Here is a 22,127-nt window from a genome sequence, read left to right as displayed (position 1 = left end):
ATCATCTTCGTATTCATCTGGGGAAGATTCTTCAATCTCAGAGAATTCACTTGTGGATGCAAGTTCATTACTAAGAGAGCTAGACTTGTGACTATCATCATCAAGGGAATTTGTGTCCTGGGTTATTCCGTCTGATTCTTCATAAACAACTTGCCTTGGAGATTGTACAATATCCTCCTTAGCATCAACTGTAGCGTCCTTGACGGAGTTCTCCTCAGTTCTGGATTCCCATGGAGGTTCAGCATCTCCTAGATCTTCAACCAACTCTTCTTCTTGAACAATGACAGCTTCTTCTACTTGTTCTAGTACGAATTCATTCTCTGTCTTGGTCCACTGGAGTTTTCTGGTATCTCCTTCATGCTACGCTCTTCATTAGATTGTTCACATGGGGCTGTAGCTAATCCTTGTGTATTCGAGCGCCTAGAAACCCATTGAATTATTGTTTGCTCCAGTTGTCGAATGGTTGTTTGAAGTTTATTTACTGTTTCCTTTAGGCGAACCTCTGCTTCTTGGGTTGCCGGACTTGGGCATGATACATAGGAAAGTGGTGGTGATTGGGAGTGATTGGATTGGTACTGGGGTAAGGAAGATCATATGGTGGCGAATGGTGAAGAGAAGCTCGTGAGTGTGGTGGTTCGAGGTTATGTTGAAAGGATGGTTTATATGCACGGGGTGGGGCTTGTTGGTAGTTACAAGGTTGTCCACCATATCTTCAGCTGGGTATGCACGGTAGAATGGTCTTTTGTCCAGGATATCTCGGAGGGTGTTGCTGGCCTAAAGGGTTGATTAGATCCTCTTGGCTCCATCCATCCTTGATTGGTCCGACCTTGATGCATATTCCTGCTGTAACTTCTATTCCTTCAATAAAGTTAGAACCAAACTCAAAGCGAGAGGGTGAGAGTACATGTAGCAAATAAAGATAAAAAGAAAAAAAAACAAAAATAAAGAAACAAGCAAAAGAAAAATATTTACAATAACCAATAATAAGGCACACGTTAGCAGTTCCCCGGCAACGGCGCCATTTTGATGTTAGGATTTTTGCCAGTAAAGAAGTTCATAAAAACAGTCGCGTTGTAGATATAGTCTCTAAACCGACAGAAATCCCTTCGTACAAACGTTTTGGTTGTCACAAGTAACAAACCCCTTTGAAATTGATAACCGAGTATTCAAACCTCGGGTCATCATCTCAAGGAATTGCAGGGAGGTATATTCTATTATTGGTTATGAGTTTGTAAATTGGGGTTTAGGAAGTAAGGTGGGAATATGTTATATGACAAATAAAATAAAATAATAATAATAAATAGACTCTTGGCAAGGTATGAGAAATTGGAAGTTCAGATTTAGTTATCCTTATCAACAATAATGAAAGTTGAATCTTAATTCCACTTAGTTAACCTTTGCTATAACAAGGGAAGGTCAAGTGATTAATTAGTTAGATCTTTGAATCCTATTTATTTCCTAAGAAAAGATTGGGATTATTGAAGATCAATTCAATTGGTAAGATAACAATTAACAATTATGTTGTTGAATTGGATAACTCCTGAGTTACTGATTTCTTAACCAAAACCAAAAGGAAAGAGTAAATCTACTGGAATAAAAATGTCTTCAGATGGGAAGCAGTAATCATGTAAATAAAAGAAAGCAGTCATGAATTGAAATACCTCAAATAACATTAATTAAGAAAATTATATGTAACATGGAAGAGTTCATAAATTATATAAAAATAAAGAACCTGGGATTGAGAGTCACTCCTAAAACTAAGAGAAGTCCTAAATCCTAAGAGAGAGAGGAGAGAACCTCTCTCAAAACTAATCTAAATCATGAGAAGTTAATTATATGAGCCTGTTTATGAATGGATGCATTCTTCCACTTTATAGCCTCTAATCTGTGTTTTCTGGGGCCGAGAACTGGGTCAGAAACAGCCCAGAATTCGCTGGTCTCGAATTCAACCACGCTGGATTTCTGTCACTGCGATGCGGCCGCATGGAGCACGCGGACGCTTCACCTAGCGTCAGGGGAAGTATAGCATATTACATATCAAATCAAAGCCCCGGACGTTAGCTTTCCAACGCAACTGGAACCGCGTCGTTTGGACCTCTGTAGCTCAAGTTATGACTGTTTGAATGCGAAGAGGTCAGGCTGACAGCTTTGCAGTTTCTTCAACTTCTTGTATTCCTTCCACTTTTGTATGCTTCCTTTCCATCCTCTAAACCATTCCTGCCCTATTAATCTCTAAAATCACTTAACACACATATCAAGGCATCTAATGGTAATAAAAGAGGATTAATAATAAGCAAATATAAGATCAAGAAGCATGTTTTCAATCAAAACACATAATTAGCGAAGGAAATATAAAACCATGTAAATAGTTGAATAAGTGGGTAAAGAGTTAATAAAAACCACTCAATTGAGTACAAGATAAACCATAAAATAGTGGTTTATCACCCTTACTTGAAATTCGGTGTCCAAGAACAATGCCTTCTGTAACCATAAAATGGCATTTTTCCCAATTTAAAACAAGGTTTGATCTTGACACCGTTTCAAGACAAGAGATAAAGTTTAAGACAGATTCAAAAGAATTACCAAAAACAGAAAATCATCTAAAATATCTCAATAACTTTTCAACCATATCAGAAAAATTTGAAAGCATACACCTCTGAAAGTGCTGAGCATTGCAAAGTCCAAATGGCATTCTCCTGTAGGCAAATCCAAAGGGGCATGTGAATGCTGTCTTCTCTTGATCTTGAGGGTCCACTGCAATTTGATTATATCCAGAATATCCATCTAGAAAATAATAAAAAGCATGACCAGCTAAACCTCTCAAGCATCTGATTAATGAAAGGCAGGGGGAAATGATCCTTCCTTGTGGCAGTGTTGAGCCTCATGTAGTCTATGCACATTCTCCATCCTGTGACTGTTCTTGTAGGAATAAGCTCATTCTTTTCATTCTTGATCACTGTCATCCCTCCTTTCTTGGGAACTACCTGCACAGGACTTACCCAAGGACTGTCAGAAATAGGGTAAATAATACCTGCTTCCCATAATTTCATTACCTCTTTTTGGATCACCTCTTTCATAGTTGGATTGAGTCTCCTTTGTGGTTGCACAACTGGTTTGGCATCATCTTCAAGGAGGATCTTGTGCATACACTTGGTTGGACTAATCCTTTCAAGTCACTAATGGTCCACCCAAGAGCTGTTTTATGGCTCTTGAGCACTGAAACAAGCGCCTCTTCCTATTCAGGCTTCAGGGAAGAGCTAATAATTACTGGATATGAATCATTTCCACCCAAGAACACATATTTCAGAGAAGGGGGTAAGGGTTTGAGCTCAAGCTTGGGGGCTTTCTCCTCCTTGATTGGCGTGTTCATCAGCTCCTTTTGGAGTGGTGAATTATCAACTTCAACTAATTCACACTCAGAAATAGGATCCAGAACATCATTAAGTACCTCAGTTTCCAGTACTTCTTGAACAAGTGGTTCAATAACATCTATTTTCATACACCCCTCAAAATCATTGGGGTGTTGAGGCTTCAAAAACATTTAAGACCACCTGTTCTTCATGACCCTCAGGGTTAATTCACCCTTTTGCACATCAATCAGAGCTCTACCTATAGCTAAAAATGGTCTACTAAGTATAATAGAGGGTTTTACCTCCTCTTCCATGTCTATATAACAAAATCAACAGGGAAAATAAATGGTCCTACTTTAACAAGTAAATCTTCAACCACACCACAGGTAATTTAATAGAAAGATCAGCAAGTTGAAGAGAAATACGAGTAAGTTTTACCTCCTCAATTTGAAGCTTTTTTCATCACTGAAAGTGGCATGAGGTTGATGCTAGCTCCAAGATCACATAAAGCTCTCTGAATGCCGACTTCTCCAATGGTGCAAGGAATGACAAAGCTTCATGGGTCTGGCATCTTCTCAGGAAGGGTGTGCTGAATAATAGCACTGCATTCCTTGATTAACACCACGGTTTCTTGCTCCTTTCAATTCCTCTTGTGGGTCAACAACTCTTTCATAAATTTAGCGTAGAGAGGCATTTGCTCCAGAGCCTCTGCAAAAGGAATGTTGATCTGCAGCTTCTTGAAGACATCTAAAAATTTAGAGAATTACTTTCTTTGGACGCCTTCTGAAGCCTCTGAGGATATGGCATTTTTGGCTTGTATTCAGGGGCCTTTTGGTAAGGTGGGATAAGTATCAAGAGAGTCAGAAAACGGGTTGTCTGCACGCTTAGGAGGGCGTGCTCTACTTCTTCCTTCTTCTCCTCTGGAGTTTCCTTTTCAACTAGATCTTCATTGACCTTGGTCTCAGAACAGCTACCTTACCACTTCTCAATTGAATAGCCTTGCAATCTTCTCTTGGGTTCTGATGCCAGGGCATTTTGGCCAGTTTCACTGACCTTTTCTTTATTGTTTTTAGGGTAGTTTCATGCATTTCCTTAGGAAATAAGCTAGTTTTGGGTAGATATTCACTTACATCTTGATTCAAGCATACATTGTGCACTTTACATGATTTCATGAGGATTTTGCATGAATTTAAGGACAAATTGGATGTTGCATTTCCCATGACTTGGACTAGAACTTTGATGCACTTTATTGCTTGATTTCAGGACAAAGGAAGCAAAGAAGAACCACATCAGTGGCTACGTTAATTACACTAACGTTAACACTAACGTGGAATGGAGTAACTTGCAAAGTTAATGAGAAAAGTGATTGCCAATAACGCTCTCGAAGCCATCATTGCCCACGTTAAGAGTCACGTTAACTAAGTTAACGTGAACTCTAACGTGGAAGAAAGGAAATGGAGCCAACGTTAGTGACACTTAACATTATCACTAACGTTGGACCAAGCTCATAATGGCCACGTTAGTCACCACGTTAACTTAGTTAACGTGGCCTCTAACGTTAAGAAGAAAGGGGGGAAGCCAACGTTAGTGACATTCAACATTATCACTAACGTTGGCCAAGTCACACTAGGCCACATTAACTCCCACGTTAACCTAGTTAACGTGGAAGCTAACGTGAGGAAACAAGGTGGTCGACAACGTTAGTGACACTAAACATTGTCACTAACGTTGGAAAGAACCCACACAAGCCCCAATAAGCCACGTTAACTCCCACGTTAACTTAGTTAACGTGGCAGTTAACATGAAGAAGGGAGGTGACGCCAACGTTAGTGACACCCAACATTGTCATTAACGTTGGAAGGAGCCCACACATGCACCATGAGCCACGTTAACTCCCACGTTAACTTAGTTAACGTGGAAGCTAACGTGGATAAGGGAATGTTGAGCCAACGTTAGTGACACTCAACTTTGTCACTAACGTTGGAGATGGCTAGCATGGCCACGTTAGAAGCCACGTTAACCTAGTTAACGTGGACTCTAACGTGGGAGCTAAGGGGCACATTGGAACATTAGTGACAATGTTAAGTGTCACTAACGTTCTCGAAGGTTGGCAAGCCTACGTTAAAAGAGCCACGTTAACTAAGTTAACGTGGACTCTAACGTAGGGAAGGGGGAGGCTTCTCAACGTTATTGGGAAAGTTGAGTCCCAATAACGTGCGCGAAGGACAAAGAGGCAACGTTAGTGGCAACGTTTGTGCCACTAACGTTGAGGTTAACGTGGCTCTTACGTGGGTAAAGAACGTTAGTGAAAAAGTTGAATGTCACTAACGTTCTCGAACCCATATTTTCACTGAACGTTAACACCACTAACGTCCTGAGCTAAAGTCTCTGCCCACTTCACACTTTCTCTCTGCAAGTAAAGCCAAGCCCAATGAAGAAGATAACTGCTTCAAACTCAAGATCCAAAGGCCCAGACCCAAGACTTGAAGAACCAACTAGAAGAGTAGAAGAGTAGTATATATAGGAGTAGCTTTGAATTATTTAGGGAGTTGGAAATTATAGGGAGCCTCTGGGCATAGAATTACTCTCTGTATTTACTTTCTCTGCACTTCTAGTATCATCATGTATTCTCCATCTTTGTTTTCATTTTCCAGAGCTATGAACAACTAAACCCCTTTCATTGGGTTAAGGAGCTCTATTGTAATTTGATGGATCAATACTAGTTTTTATTATTCTTCTTCTATCTTTTCTCTTGATTTTACTTGAAAGCTTTCGATCTTCATCCAATTGGGTAGTTATCTTGGAAAAGAAGCTATTCATACTTGGATCTCTTTTGAACCTTGAAAGAGGAATGAAGAGATCAAGCTAGAAATGCTTTCTCATGCTGGACCAAATTGGTTTGGATGGATATGTGACTATAATCCTCTCAACACTTGATTTGGGAAATGCATATGGTATAATCAGTGACCATACTTCATCTCTTCTCATGAGCAATTGACCAAGGAATTGGCTATTGATCAAGATTTGAGAGATTGATTTACAAGAAATTGTAATTCAATCACTTAAGATTGCCAAGGAGATCAATGAGTGTATTGATTGAGGAAGAGATGAAAATAAAATTGATCCGGAGAATGCAACATCTCCTGAGCCCAATGAACTCCCCATTTCTGATCTTACCCATTCTCTTTATTTTCTGTTACTTACTTTTATGAGCAATTCCCCATTCCCATTTACAATTCTGCAATTTACTTCAGTCATTTACTTTCAGTTCTTTAATTCTAGCATTTACTTTTTCTGTCATTTACCTTCCCGCCATTCTATTTTCTGTAAATCTAAACTCAAATCCTGGATTCGCTCAACTAGAACATTTCTCTAATTAAAGTTGCTTGATCAATCAATCCTTGTGGGATTCGACCTCACTCTATTGTGAGTTTTTACTTGACGACAAATTCAGTACACTTGCCGAAGGAAATTTGTTATGAGACAAGTTTTCCGTGCATCAAGTTTATGGCACCGTTGCCGGGGATTGATTGTGCATCAACAATGATTAGATTGGAGGATAACTAGATTGAGCATTTTATTTTTGCTTGATTTAATTTTCTGTTTGAGTCATTTACTTCCTATTTTAGTTAATTTCTTCCCTTCCCCCTTCTTTTTCTTTGTTATTTACTATTCATCTCACTAACCCACTAACTGTTTGATATATTGCATCACTCACACTAACAGTAATTCTGACAGATATACTTTCTGCACCTATTCTCTTTGCTTGTACTTGTTGGTTGTATGACAGGGAGAAGAAGCGGGGCTTCAACTTTCTTTGATTCTGAACCTGAGAGAACCTTCCTTAGACTAAGGAGGGAGGCAAGAGAAAAACGTGTAGTTGGTGCTGAAGAAGAGGAGGAACACTTTGAGGAATACTTTGAACCAAACATGGAAGAAAACATGGAAAACCATCGTGAGGAAGAGGCTCACAACCATGGCGGAAGAGATCGAGCAAATCATGCTGGGGAGGATAGAAGAGTTTTAGGCTCTTACATCAATCCAAACCCAGAAAACTGTGGAAGTAGCATTCAAAAGCCAACCATCCATGCCAACAATTTTGAACTAAAACCACAGCTGCTCACCCTTGTTCAGAACAACTGTTCGTTCAGAGGAAGTGTCCAAGAGGACCCCAATCAACATCTAACCACCTTCCTGAGAATATGTGACACAGTGAAGTCTAATGGTGTTCATCCTGACACCTATAGACTGCTCTTATTTCCATTCTCACTCAAGAATAAGGCAGCCAAGTGGCTGGAGTCTTTCCCAAAGGAGAGCTTGACAACTTGGGAAGATGTGGTGAACAAATTCTTAGCAAGATTTTACCCTCCTCAACGAATCAATAGGCTGAGAACTGAGGTCCAAACTTTCAGGCAACAAGATGGTGAGACTCTATATGAAGCATGGGAGATGTTTAAAGACCTAACAAGGAGGTGCCCACCAGATATGTTCAATGAATGGGTGCAGCTGCACATTTTCTATGAAGGGCTCTCTTATGAGTCAAAGAAGGCCGTAGACCATTCATCCGGAGGATCTTTGAACAAGAAGAAGACCATTGAGGAGGCCATAGATGTCATTGAAACAGTAGCAGAGAATGACTACTTCTATGCTTCCAAAAGAGGGAACACAAGAGGAGTAATGGAGCTAAACAATGTAGATGCTCTGCTGGCCCAAAACAAGCTCATTACCTAGTAGCTGGCTGACCTCACCAAGAAGATGGAGAGAAACCAAGTAGCAGCAATCTCCACTTCATTAACAACCCAAGAAGGAGTGAATGAAGAAGCAGAGGGTAGTCAGGAGCAAGCCAACTACATTGGGAATTCACCTAGGCAAAACCATGATCCATACTCCAAGACCTACAACCCTGGATGGAGGAATCACCCAAACTTTGGGTGGGAAAATCAACAAGACCAAAGCCTTGATCAAAGACGCCCAAATCCAAACAATGCAGCCCACCAACACTTCACATCTAGACCATATCAACACTCCCATAACAACACCTCTCCACATTCATATCAAGGCCAGAATAACCCTCCTCAGCCTGACCTATCATCATTTGATGAAAGAATCTCAAGGATTGAGAATCTACTTGAAGGCATAAGTAAGGAGATTCAAGACAACAAGGTGTTCAAGGAGGAAGTGCGAGCCAGTTTCAAGAACCAGGGAGACACAATCAAGAGGTTGGAATCTCAAGTGGGGTATCTCTCTGAGCAAATTCCCAAACCCACAGATGGATTCCCAAGTGACACAGAGAAGAATTCGAGAGGTGAAACAAAGAAAGTAAGATGGGAAGATTGCAAGATGGTCACTATAAGTGATAAGGAGATTGGGGACAAGCCAAGCAAGCTGTCAGAACAACCTGAAAATACCTCAGTAGAAGAGGGGGAAAAAGATTACCAAGAACCAGAAATCTCAAAACAGGAGCTGCTGAGACTCTATGCACCTTTTCCCCAACTGCTCAATGGTGCTGTGGAGAAGAGAATATACTCAAGATTTCTTGACTTGTTTGCATCTTTGCATGTGAACATACCGTTCATCAAGACTATCCAACAAATGCCTGCATACATCAAGTATATGAAGGAGCTGCTTCCCAGGAAAAGCTCACTCAAGGGAGGCCAAACTATAGTGATGAACAAGGAGTACAGTGCCCTCATTCAACCGCAGTTGCCTACGAAAAGAAAAGATCCAGGGAGTTTTCATGTCCCCTGTGCCATAGGGGAAACAATGTTTGATAGAGCACTCTGCGATTTGGGAGCAAGCATCAACTTAATGCCCTTATCCCTGGTGAAGAGGCTGCAGATTAATGAGATATTGCCCACAGATGTAGTCATCAGGTTGGCTGACAAAAATCAAAAACAAGCAAGAGGGGTGGTGGAAAACGTGTTGTTAAAGGTGGGGAAATACTTTCTTCCCACAGACTTTGTTATCTTGGACATGGAAGAGATTCACACTCACCCAATCATATTGGGAAGACCATTCCTAGCTACAGCCAGAGCACTCATAGATGTGGGGTGAGGGGAGCTAATATTGAGGATCCATGATGAACGACTTAGCTTTAATGTCTTCAAACTCTCACAAGAAGCAGACCAAGAAAACAAAGAACCAAGCAATGATCATAATGAGATGCTGACAGAGGAAACAAGCACTGAAGCACAACCAACACATCTGAGAACCCCACTGAATGATGAACAAGGCAAACAGCAATTGTCACAGCTCAAGGAGAAGCTGGAGGAACCTAAACCACCAGAGGCATGTGAAGACAACAACAAAATTCCCTTAGAAGAAGAAGTCGCCAAGAGCAAGGCAGCATCAAAAGGGACAAAGAAGAAGGTACCAAGGGGGTGGAGGAACAAGAAGATCCCTACTGAAGACTTCTCTCCAGAAGATAGAGTGATCTCAGCTTACTTCCTAGATATCCCTCCTAATCTCCCCACTGTACCATCTCAGTTACCTAAGGTTTTCACTATCAACAGAGTTCCCTCCTTGGAACATGTAGAGATCATTAATACAACCAACGGATAGAAGTCCAAGGCAAGAGGGGAGGACTTGAAGCATTATCAACCTCCCTAATGAAGGAGAAACGTCAAGCTAGTGACGCTAAAGAAGCGCTTCATGGGAGGCAACCCATGTTTTATTAGCTTTTACTAGTGAATAAGTCAATATTCATGAATTCGAACCCAAACTTGACAAAAACTTGGTGAAGTCCTTATATTGCAGTATATAGTGAAGAACAAGTTTGGTGTTCAAAGCGTGCCAAGAAAGCATGAATGCAACTGAGAGCATGCTAGTCTTGGAGCTTTGAACAGAACTTTTCATCACAGTGCTCCAAACTAAGTTTGGTGTCACCCCATGGTGCCACCAATGTGCATATAAGGATACACAGTTAGTTAGTTAGTTGGAGTTCATGAATAAACAAAATCTTTTCTTCTCTTTATTATTCTAGCCGTAAAAATTTAAATTGATTTTTTTTATGATATTTCTTACTTTTCTTATTTGATCTTTATAGGGAAAGAAAAGGAGCATTGAAGGAGATTGATTGGACAATTAAATGAGAAGGGTTCGGCCACTTCATGAGGAGAAACTACACACTTGTCTAAAAAGGGAAGGCATGGGAAAATGTTGCCATGCAACATTGAAAAGGATGGGACCCTTGAAGACCGAGCAATCTCCATCATAAAGTGATGATCCTTGTCCTTTCTCCATGCACAACCCCAACCGTCCATCAAACAACCACTCCATCAATCCACACCCTCCATTCACTCACAACCTCTCTATATAAGTGATCCTTGTTCCGTACCCCACTCTGCACACCTCTCCATTTCGGATTACCCTTCACTCCCTTCATTGCACTCAACCCTAAACAAACAAAAGTCTCCACACCATTGCCAACTTCACACATTAACCCTCATTCATGGCATCTTCGAGCTCTAAAAGAAGGAAGGGAAAGGAACCTATGGAGCAACACCCGTATGATGAAAAGAGATTTAGAAGCTTGCACCATGCATTGTAATACGGGTGGATGGTGGATAAGGAGATCATTTATGAGCTGGGATTTCAAGTTAGGAAAACTGAGTGTCCCAAAATCAAAAAGAAGGTAGAAAAGAGAAGATGGGAGCTCCTCATTGATCCGGTCATTAAGGTGAATGCAAATCTTATAAGAGAGTTTTATGCAAATGCGGTCCGATATGATAAGGCAGATGAGTCATATACAAGCTTTGTGAGAGGAAAGATTATGGATTTTGGTCCCATGAGTGTCATGAAGGCATTAAAACTGCGGTCCATACCGTTTGAAGAAGAGAGTTATCATTCAAGAATGGACAACAACTCTAATCATGACCAGATTGTGCAAGACATTTGTGTACCAGGGGCTGACTGGGAAAGATATGTAGATAGGAGACCAAGGTTCATCAAGAGAGCAGATCTCACTCCAGAAGCAAAGGGGTGGTTCGAAATTGTAAGGAGGTCCATCCTCCCAGCAGCGAACAACTCGGAGGTGAATCTCAAGAGAGCCACACTGGTACACTGTATACTCAAAGGAGGAGAAATCAAGGTTCATGAACTCATAGCAGAAGGCATTAGAAAAATGGCAGAGAAAAGTGACTCAAGAGGAACGTTAGGTTACTCCAGCACTATTTATCGACTGTGCAAGAAAGCTGGGGTGGTGTTTGAAGATGAGGACCCCGTATGGATAAAAGAGGGCATTCCAATAACTGTTCGACGAATGCATGCCACCGCATCCCCCCTGCCTCAACGGAAGCAAAGGAAGAGGACAGCCCCTCAAGAAGTGGAAGGACAAGTCTTAGAGGGGCAAGCACCAGCCACCTTGGATATGCACGAATTGCAGGATGCCATTGATGGACTATCTCGACAATATTTGGAAATCCAAGGAGCACAGAGAGAGCTTCAACTACAGATGATGGGGCAGCAAGAGGAGTCACTCTCAAGATGGATGACTCAACAAGGGGAGTGGCAAAAGCAAATGATGGATCATCAACTGAGTCAAGGGCAACAATGGAGTGAAACATTCCACAGGATGGAACAAAGGCAAAATGAGCAACAAGAATCCATCCAGAGGCTAATCAACATCCAAGCACATCAAGGTGCACATATACATGAGATGCATCGAAGACAAATAGAACAGGCAGAACTATTGGACGAGCAAAGGGCATTCTCAGAAGGAGTTTACCTGAGCGAGACTGGGCATCATATAAATACTCAAGCCAGGCTCGGTTACTTGGTAGGACAGCTGCCTATATTGCATCCAGGAATCACAAGGTATGAAGAAATGAGGGATGAATTAGCACGAGAAGAAAGACAAATGGTGGAAGAAAGTCATGAAGCAGTGAGGAAGGCACTTGAGGATTGGAAGCAAGCAAGATTGGCACGGATGCGAGGAAATACAAGAGGACACAAAGAAGACAAACAAGGAGGAAAGCATGGGCAACCACATGAGTAAAAGGTGGTGGAGTTCCTTCTTTGGTCCATCTTTCTCTATGCTTTAAATAAGGAAGATCTTGTATGAAATAGAACTTGCTTCCATGTTAGTTTAAACCTTTTTAAATTCTGTCTTTTAAGTTTTTGTGTTGAAGAGGTTTATGATTGCTAGTCCTTATGTCACTGCAGCCTTACTTTGCTTATTTGTATGCTTGTTCCTTTAAATCAAATGAAAAAGAGAATGAGTGTTTTTAAAGACCAGAGAAGAGTTCATACTATGGAGTAAGTTCATGAGTTTATGGTAAAGTCATAAGTTAGCTGGTGCACGAAATTGTGATCTCTGGTGATGGCTCTAAAAACTTAGTGCTCTAATCTCAATTCATAATTTGTCACAACTTCGATACAACTAACCAGCAAGTGCACTGGGTCGTCCAAGTAATAAACCTTACGTGAGTAAGGGTCGATCCCACGGAGATTATCGGTATGAAGCAAGCTATGGTCACCTTGTAAATCTCAGTCAGGCGGATATCAAAAGATTATGGAGTTTTCGAACATAAATAATAAATAGATAGAAAATAAGGATAGAAACACTTATGTATATCATTGGTGAGAATTTCAAATAAGTGTATAGAGATGCTTTCGTTCCTCTGAACCTCTGCTTTCCTGCTGTCTTCATCCAATCAGTCTTACTCCTTTCCATGGCTGGCTTTATGCAAGGGCATCACCGTTGTTAATGGTTACATCCCCTCCTCTTGTGAAAATGGTTCAAATGCTCTGTCATAGCACGGCTAATCATCTGAGGTTCCCGATCATGCTGGAATAGGATTCACCTTCCTTTTGTGTCTGTCACTACGCCCAGCAATCGCGAGTTTGAAGCTCGTCACAGTCATTCAATCCCAGAATCCTACTCGGAATACCACAGACAAGGTTTAGACTTTCCGGATTCTCATGAATGCCGCCATCAATCTAGCTTACACCACGAAGATTCTGATTAAGAGATCTAAGAGATACTCATTCAATCTAAGGAAGAACGGAAGTGGTTGTCAGGCACGCGTTCATAGGGAATGATGATGATTGTCACGTTCATCACATTCAGGTTGAAGTGCGAATGAATATCTTAGAAGCGGAATAAGTTGAATTGAATAGAAAACAGTAGTACTTTGCATTAATCTTTGAGGAACAGCAGAGCTCCACACCTTAATCTATGGAGTGTAGAAACTCTACCGTTAAAAATACATAAGTGAAAGGTTCAGGCATGGCCGAATGGCCAGCCCCCAAAACAAGATCACAGGATCAAAAATACAATCCAGGATGTCAAATACAATAGTAAAATGTCCTATTTATAATAAACTAGCTACTAGGGTTTACAGAAGTAAGTAATTGATGCATAAATCCACTTCTGGGGCCCACTTGGTGTGTGCTTGGGCTGAGCTTGAAGTCTACACGTGGAGAGGTCATTCTTGGAGTTGAACGCCAGCTTTTGTGCCATTTTGGGCGTTGAACTCCACTTTGCAACTTGTTTCTGGCGTTGGACGCCAGAATTGGGTAGATAGCTGGCGTTGAACGCCAATTTGCGTCATCTAAACTTGGGCAAAGTATGGCCTATTATATATTGCTGGAAAGCCCTGGATGTCTTCTTTCCAACGCAATTAGAAGCGCGCCATTTTGAGTTCTCTAGCTCCAGAAAATCCATTTTGAGTGCAGGGAGGTCAGAATCCAACAGCATCAGCAGTCCTTCTTCAACCTCTGAATCTGATTTTTGCTCAAGTCCCTCAATTTCAGCCAGAAAATACCTGAAATCACAGAAAAACACAAAAACTCATAGTAAAGTCCAGAAATGTGAATTTAACATAAAAACTAATGAAAACATCCCTAAAAGTAACTAGATTCTACTAAAAACATACTAAAAACAATGCCAAAAAGCGTATAAATTATCCGCTCATCACAACACCAAACTTAAATTGTTGCTTGTCCCCAAGCAACTGAAAATCAAATAGGATAAAAAGAAGAGAATATACTATAAATTCCAAACTATCAATGAAACATAGCTCCAATCAGATGAGCGGGACTTATAGCTTTTTGCCTCTTGAATAGTTTTGGCATCTCACTTTATCCATTGAAGTTCAGAATGATTGGCATCTATAGGAACTCAGAGTTCAGATAGTGTTATTGATTCTCCTAGTTCAGTATGATGATTCTTGAACACAGCTATTTTATGAGTCTTGGCCGTGGCGCTAAGCACTTTGTTTTCCAGTATTACCACCGGATACATAAATACCACAGACACATAATTGGGTGAACCTTTTCAGATTGTGACTCAGCTTTGCTAAAGTCCCCAATTAGAGGTGTCCAGGGTTCTTAAGCACACTCTTTTTTTTTTTGCTTTGGACCTTGACTTTAACCGCTCAGTCTCAAGTTTTCACTTGACACCTACACGCCACAAACACATGGTTAGGGACAGCTTGGTTTAGCCACTTAGACCAGGATTTTATTCCTGTAGGCCCTCCTATCCACTGATGCTCAAAGCCTTGGGATCCTCTTTATTTACCCTTGCCTTTTGGTTTTAAGGGTTATTGGCTTTTTGCTCTTGCCTCTTGGTTTTAAGAGCTTTTGGCTTTTTCTGCTTGCTTTTTTTTTCGCCTATTTTTTTTCTGCAAGCTTTGTTCTTTGCTGCTTTTTCTTGCTTCAAGAATCATTTTTATGATTTTTTAGATTATCAAATAACATGTCTCCTTGTCATCATTCTTTCAAGAGCCAACATATTTAACATTCTTAAACAATAACTTCAAAAGACATATGCACTGTTTAAGCATACATTCAGAAAACAAGAAGCATTGTCACCACATCAATATAATTAAACTAAGTTCAAGGATAAATTCAAAACTCATGTACTTCTTGTTATTTTGAATTAAAACATTTTTCATTTAAGAGAGGTGATGGATTCATAGGACATTCATAACTTTAAGACAAAGTTACTAACTACTAATGATCATGTAATGAAGACACAAACATAGATAAGCACTTAACATAGAGAAAACGAAAAACAGAGAAAGTAAGAACAAGGAATGAGTCCACCTTAGTGATGGTGGCATTTCCTTCTTGAGGAACCAATGATGTCCTTGAGCTCTTCTATGTCTCTTCCTTGTCTTTGTTGCTCCTCCCTCATTGCTTTTTGATCTTCTCTTATTTCATGAAGGATGATGGAGTGCTCTTGATGTTCCACCCTTAATTGTCCCATGTTGGAACTTAATTCTCCTAGAGAGGTATTGATTTGCTCCCAATAGTTTTGTGGAGGAAAATACATTTGAGGCATCTCCGTGATCTCATGGTGATGAGATTCATGCGTCTCTTGAGCTCCATGAATGAGCTCTCTTGCTTGCTCCATCCTTTTCTTAGTGATGGGCTTTTCTTCCTCAACGGGAATGTCTCCTTCTATGGAAGCTCCAGCTGAGTAACATAGATGGCAGATAAGATGAGGAAAAGCTAGCCTTGTCCCAGGAGAGGGCTTTTCGGCTATTTTGTAGAGTTTAAGGGAGATGACTTCATGAACCTCTACTTCTTCTCCAATCATGATACTATAGATCATGATGGCCCGATCCACAGTAACTTCAGATCGGTTGCTAGTGGGGATGATGGAGCGTTGGATGAACTCCAACCATCCTCTAGCCACAGGCTTGAGGTCCAATCTTCTTAGTTGAACCGGCTTGCCTTTGGAGTCAATCTTCCATTGAGCTCCTTCCACACATATGTCCATGAGGACTTGGTCCAACGTTTGATTAAAGTTGACCCTTCTAGTGTAGGGGGGTTTATCTCCTTGCATCATAGGCAAGTTAAACGCCAACCTCACATTTTCCGGACTAAAATCCAAGTATTTCCCCCGAACCATTGTAACATAGTTCTTTGGATCCGGGTTCTTACTTTGATCATGGTTCTTGGTGATCCATGCATTGGCATAGAACTCTTGAACCATTAGGATGCCGACTTGTTGGATGGGATTTGTTAGAACTTTCCAACCTCTTCTTTGAATTTCATGTCGGATCTCCGGATACTCATTTTTTTTTTAGTTTGAAAGGGACCTCGGGGATCACCTTCTTCTTGGCCACAACATCATAGAAGTGGTCTTGATGAGCTTTGGAGATGAATCTTTCCATCTCCCATGACTCGGAGGTGGAAGTTTTTGTCTTCCCTTTCCCTTTTCTAGAGGATTCTCCGGTCTTAGGTGCCATCAATGGTAATGGAAAAACAAAAAGCTTATGCTTTTACCACACCAAACTTAGAATTTTGCTCGCCCTCGAGCAAGAGAAGAAAGAATAGATGAAGAAGAAGAAGAAGAAAATATGGAGAGGAGGGGGGAGGTGTGTTTCGGCCAAGAAGAGAAAAGAGGGTTGTGTTGTGTGAAAATGAGGAAGAATGGAGGGCTATATATAGGGAAGGAAGGGTGGGTAAGTTTCGGCCATAAGGGTGGGTTTGGGTGGGAAATTGATTTTGAATTTTGAAGTTAGGTGGAGTTTATGAGGTAAGTTTATGGGGAAGAGTGGATGGATGTGAGTGGTGAAGTGGTGATAGGGAAGAGAGATTGAGGTGATTGGTGAAGATTTTTGGGGAAGAGTGTTTATGGGATTGTGTGAAAGAGGGGTAAGAAGAAGTGAGTGGAGGTAGGTGGGGATCCTGTGGGGTCCACAGATCTTGAGGTGATCCTGTGGGGTCCACAGATCCTGAGGTGTTCAAGGATTTACAACCTTGCACCAAATTAGGCATGTAAAATGCCCTTGCACACAACTCTGGGCGTTCAGCGCCAGGTTGGTGCCCATTTTGGGCGTTCAACGCCCATTTGTTGCCCATTTCTGGCGTTGAACGCCAGAACCATGCTTGTTCTGGGCGTTCAGCGCCAGCTCCTCTCTAGGGTGCAATTCTGGCGTTCAGCGCCCAGATGATGCCCATTTTGGGCGTTCAGCGCCCAGATACTGCCCATTTTGGGCGTTCAGCACCAGAACCATGCTCTGTTCTGGCGTTGAACGCCAGGCAGGTGCTTCCTCCAGGGTGTGATTTTTCTTCTGCTGTTTTTGATTCTGTTTCTAAATTTTTCGTTTATTTTGTGACTCCACATGATCATGAACCTATAAAGACATATAACTAAGAAAAATATAGTTAGATAAATAAAAATTAGGTTGCCTCCCAACAAGCACTTCTTTAATGTCAATAGCTTGACAGTGGGCTCTCATGGAGCCTCACAGATGTGCAGAGCTTTGTTGAGACCTCCCAACACCAAACTTAGAGTTTGGATATGGGGGTTTGACACCAAACTTAGAGTTTGACTGTGGGGGCTTTGGTTGACTCTGCTTTGAGAGAAGTTTTTTTTGCTTCCTCTCCATGAGTGCAGAGAGAGATCCTTGAGTTGTAAACACAAGGTTGTCCTTATTTAATTGAAGGATCAATTCTCCTCTGTCCACATCAATCACAGCTCTTGTTGTGGCTAGGAAAGGTCTTCCTAGGATGATGGATTCATCCTCTTCCTTTCCAGTATCCAGGACTACGAAATCAGCAGGGATGTAAAGGCCTTCAACCTTTACTAACACGTCCTCTACTTGTCCATAAGCCTGTTTTCTTGAATTGTCTGCCATCTCTAATGAGATTTTAGCAGCTTGCACCCTATAGATTCCTAGTTTCTCTATTACAGAGAGGGGCATGAGGTTTATTCCTGAACCAAGGTCATACAGAGCCTTAAAGATCATGGTGCCTATGGTACAAGGTATTATGAACTTTTCAGGATCCTGTTTCTTCTGAGGCAATGTCAGTTGATCCAGATCACTTAGTTCATTTGTGAACAAGGGAGGTTCATCTTCCCAAGTCTCAATACCAAATAATTTGGCATTCAGCTTCATGATTGCACCAAGAAACTTGGCAGCTTGCTCTTCAGTAACATCCTCATTCTCTTCAGAAGAGGAATACTCATCAGAGCTCATGAATGGCATAAGGAGGTTCAATGGAATCTCTATGGTCTCTAGATGAGCCTCAGATTCCTTTGGTTCCTCAAAGGGAAGCTCCTTATTGATCACTGGACATCCCAGGAGGTCTTCCTCCTTGGGATTCACGTCTTCCTCTCCCTCTTTGGGTTCGGCCATGGTAATTAATTCAATGGCCTTGCACTCTCCTTTTGGATTCTCTTCTGTATTGCTTGGGAGAGTACTAGGAGGGATTTCAGTGATCCTTTTACTCAGCTGGCCCACTTGTGCTTCCAAATTTCTAATGGAAGACCTTGTTTCATTCATGAAACTCACAGTGGCCTTAGATAGATCAGAGACTAAATTTGCTAAGCTAGATGGATTCTGCTCAGAATTCTCTATCTGTTGCTGAGTGGATGATGGAAAAGGCTTGCTATTGTTAAACATGTATCTTCCACCATTATTAAAGCCTTGTTGAGGCTTTTGTTGATCCTTCCATGAGAGATTTGGATGATTTCTCCATGATGGATTATAGGTGTTTCCATAAGGTTCACCTAAGTAATTCACCTCTGCTATTGCAGGGTTTTCAGGATCATAAGCTTCTTTTTCAGAAGATGCCTCTTGAGTACTGTTGGATGCTGCTTGCATTCCGTTCAGACTCTGAGAAATCATATTGACTTGCTAAGTCAATATTTTATTCTGAGCCAATATGGCATTCAGAGTATCAATTTCAAGAACTCCCTTCTTCATAGGCGTCCCATTACTCACAGGATTCCTCTCAGAAGTGTACATAAACTGGTTATTAGCAACCATGTCAATGAGTTCTTGAGCTTCTGCAGGCATTTTCTTTAGGTGAATGGATCCACCTGCAGAGGTATCCAATGACATCTTAGATAACTCAGACAGACCATCATAGAATATATCCAGGATGGTCCATTCTGAAAGCATGTCAGAAGGACACTTTTTGGTCAGTCCTTTGTATCTCTCCCAAGCTTCATAGAGGGATTCACCTTCTTTCTGTCTGAAGGTTTGAACATCCACTCTAAGCTTGCTCAGCTTTTGAGGAGGAAAGAACTTGGCTAAGAAAGCCTTGAGCAGCTTATCCCAAGAGTTCAGGCTATCCTTAGGTTGAGAGTCTAACCATACTCTAGCTCTGTCTCTTACAGCAAAAGGGAAAAGCATGAGCCTGTAGACTTCAGGATCTACTCCATTAGTCTTAACAGTATCGCATATCTGCAAGAATTCAGTTAAGAACTGAAAAGGATCTTCAGATGGAAGTCCATGAAACTTGCAGTTCTGCTGCATCAGAGAAACTAGCTGAGGTTTCAGCTCAAAGTTGTTTGCTCCAATGGCAGGAATGGAGATGCTTCTTCCATGTAAATTGGAATTAGGTGCAGTAAAGTCACCAAGTATCCTCCTTGCATTATTATTATTTTCGGCTGCCATCTCCTCTTCCTGTTCGAAAATTTCTGAAAGGTTATCTCTGGATTATTGTAATTTAGCTTCTCTTAGTTTCCTCTTCAGAGTCCTTTCAGGTTCTGGATCTGCTTCAACAAGAATATTCTTGTCCTTGCTCCTGCTCATATGACAAAGAAGAGGGCACAGAAAAAAATAATAATAATAAAGATCCTTTATACCACAGTATAGAGGTCCTTGTGTGAGTAGAAGAAAAGAAGAAGAAAATCTGAACTCAGAGAGAGAGAGGGAGTTCGGATTTTTGGTGAGTGATGTGAGGAAGAGATGTTAGTAGATGAATAAATAATTAGAAGGAGATGAGGGGGAAGGATTTTTGAAAATTATTTTTGAAAAAGAGTTAGTGATTTTCGAAAATAGTTTTTGAAAAAGGTTAGTAGCTTTCAAAAATTAAAATCAAAAATTAAAATATTTAGTTAATTAAAAAGAAATTTTTGAAAAAGGGGGAAGATATTTTCGAAAATTAGAGAGAGAGAGAGAGTTAGTTAGGTGGTTTTGAACAAGGTAAGAAACAAACAAAAAGTTAGTTAGTTAGTTGAAACAAATTTTGAAAAGATAAGAAGTTAGGAAGTTAGAAAAGATATTTTGCAATCACTTTTTTTTTTTTGAAAAAGGTAAGATAAGAAGATATTTTTAAAAAGATATGATAAAAATTAGTTTTTGAAAAAGATTTGATTTTTAAAATCTCAATTAATGACTTGATTCACAAGAAATCACAAGATATGATTCTAGAACTTAAAGTTTGAATCTTTCTTAACAAGTAAGTAACAAACTTGAAATTTTTGAATCAAAACATTAATTGATGATGTTATTTTCGAAAATATGATGTAAAATTAAGAAAAATATTTTTGAAAAATATTTTTGAAATTTTCGAAAATAACTTAAAAAAATTGAAAAAAGATTTGATTTTTGAAAAAGATAAGATTTTTTTTAATTGAAAATTTGATTTGACTCATAAAAACAACTAGATTTTAAAAATTTTGGAAAAAGTCAAATCTAATTTTCGAAATTTTAAGAGAAAAAAAGGGAAAGATATTTTTTTTATTTTTGAATTTTTATGATGAGAGAGAAAAACAAGAAAAATGATGCAATGCATGAAAGTTATGGATCAAAACAATGAATGCATGCAAGAATGCTATGAATGTCAAGATGAACACCAAGAACACTATGAAGATCATGATGAACACTATGAATGCATGAATTTTCGAAATATGCTAGATGAATATGCAATTGACACCAAACTTAAAATCTGACTCAAGACTCAAACAAGAAACACAAAAAATATTTTTGATTTTTATGATTTTCTATTTTTTTTTCTTTTACTTTTTTTTTTCAAAAATCATTTTGAAAAAAGAAAAATAAGGATTCTAAAATTTTTAATATGAATTCCAGGAATCTTATGCTCTTTAGTCTAAAGCTCCAATCAAAGGGTCAGGCATGGCTTAATAGCCAGCCAAGCTCTAGCATGTAAATTACATCCATTGAGGTGATTAGTTGAAGACCAGTCCCAAAGCAGTTTGGGTATGGCTTTACAGCCAGATAGGATTCAACATGTTTCATGAAACACTAGAATTCATTCTTAAAAATTCTGAAGAAAAATAATTTTTTTGAAAACACATTTTTTTTATTTTTTTTTTCGAAAACAAAGGAGAAATTTTTGAAAGATTTTTGAAAAATTTTTGAAAAGAGAACAAAATGAAAGTTACCTAATCTGAGCAACAAGATGAACCGTCAGTTGTCCAAACTCGAACAATCCCCGGCAATGGCGCCAAAAACTTGGTGCACGAAATTGTGATCTCTGGTGATGGCTCCAAAAACTTGGTGCTCTAATCTCAATTCATAATTTGTCACAACTTCAATACAACTAACCAGCAAGTGCACTGGGTCGTCCAAGTAATAAACCTTACGTGAGTAAGGGTCGATCCCACGGAGATTGTCGGTATGAAGCAAGCTATGGTCACCTTGTAAATCTCAGTCAGGTGGATATCAAAAGATTATGGAGTTTTCGAACATAAATAATAAATAGGTAGAAAATAAGGATAGAAACACTTATGCATATCATTGGTGAGAATTTCAAATAAGTGTATAGAGATGCTTTCGTTCCTCTGAACCTCTGCTTTCCTGCTGTCTTCATCCAATCAGTCTTACTCCTTTCCATGGCTGGCTTTATGCAAGGGCATCACCGTTGTCAATGGTTACATCCCCTCCTCTTGTGAAAATGGTCCAAATGCTCTGTCACAGCACGGCTAATCATCTGAGGTTCCCGATCATGCTGGAATAGGATTCACCCTCCTTTTGTGTCTGTCACTACGCCCAGCAATCGCGAGTTTGAAGCTCGTCACAGTCATTCAATCCCAGAATCCTACTCGGAATACCACAGACAAGGTTT

At 40.1% G+C, this 22,127-nt stretch overlaps 1 non-coding gene across 1 annotated transcript; it reads left to right on the top strand.

The window, feature by feature from the left end:
* The first annotated feature begins 19,207 nt into the window (after nucleotides 1-19,207).
* On the top strand, nucleotides 19,208-19,315 carry LOC112725906 (small nucleolar RNA R71). Its single transcript, XR_003164986.1, has one exon. It is a non-coding gene; the product is annotated as a small nucleolar RNA R71 (small nucleolar RNA).
* Nucleotides 19,316-22,127: the final 2,812 nt, after the last annotated feature.

Source organism: Arachis hypogaea, chromosome 11, assembly GCF_003086295.3.
Source record: "Arachis hypogaea cultivar Tifrunner chromosome 11, arahy.Tifrunner.gnm2.J5K5, whole genome shotgun sequence".
In the NCBI taxonomy this organism is placed as follows: Eukaryota; Viridiplantae; Streptophyta; class Magnoliopsida; order Fabales; family Fabaceae; genus Arachis; species Arachis hypogaea.
The sequence above is the reverse complement of the archived record's forward strand: the minus strand, read 5'-3'. Positions and strand labels throughout refer to the sequence as shown.